The following is an 885-nucleotide window of genomic DNA, read 5'->3' on the forward strand; positions in this document are numbered from 1 at the left end:
GATTGGAGAGCTTTAATCTGATCCATTGGTTGTGGAATCGCTAAGTTCTGTCTATCACATGCTACCTCAACCTTTTGGCATGCAGGTTGTCCTGTGTTGCCACTTCACCAGGCTGACAGCTCATTTTTCAGGATGCCTGGTTCTGCTCCTGGAATGCCTGTTAGTATCTGGTAGGTTATGTTGATGAAGGTAATAAGGTGAACAGGTGTTGAGTGTTGATTAGTTAATTATACTCAGATGTATATAGAAAGAAGAGTTTCTCTGCTCACCGCCCGGGCCAGGAAGATGATCAACGTACTAAAGACCTGGAGGACATCCATAGTCATATGTTATAGGCACCAGCCCCACAAGGTTACCCAGTACAAGAAGGGGTAGGATTCCTTATACGCACAGGATAAGAGATGTTATGACAGAAAGCAGAATGGTTATGGTGGGTAGACAAAGCCTATATTTCGGAAAAAGGCTAAGACCACAAAGAAGATTATGTTGAGACTGGAGTGTGTAGAGCCCAACTGTCAGTCAAAAGGAATGCTCAACATCAAGAGATGCAAACACTTTGAGCTAGGAGGAGATAAGAAGAGGAAGGGCCAAGTTGTCCAGTTCTAAGCTGCATTCTTTGTGTTTTTTGGAGTACCGATTCACAATAAAATTTATCAAAAGTGAAAAGAAGAGTCAGCCAGCACCAGGGGAGAGGGTGTTGGTGTGGAGAAGCAAGCTCTGTGACAAGTAATAAACAGTCTCTACCAAAGCATCCTACTCTCAATGTCTGTTTCACAACCAGGTTTGGGAATTTCTCTAACAGTTGATAGCAGTGAGGACTGGGGACTCGGATTTACTTCCAGACAGAAGGCTTGTATTGGAGTTATATTTTTTTTCAGAGAATAC

The 885-nt window shown here is 43.1% G+C and overlaps 1 pseudogene; it reads left to right on the forward strand.

Annotated features, from left to right (window-relative positions):
- Nucleotides 1–285: 285 nt before the first annotated feature.
- LOC144506153 (large ribosomal subunit protein eL42-like) lies at nt 286–669 on the forward strand (annotated as a pseudogene).
- Nucleotides 670–885: the final 216 nt, after the last annotated feature.

This window comes from Mustelus asterias, chromosome 17 (genome assembly GCF_964213995.1).
Source record: "Mustelus asterias chromosome 17, sMusAst1.hap1.1, whole genome shotgun sequence".
NCBI classification, from domain to species: Eukaryota; Metazoa; Chordata; class Chondrichthyes; order Carcharhiniformes; family Triakidae; genus Mustelus; species Mustelus asterias.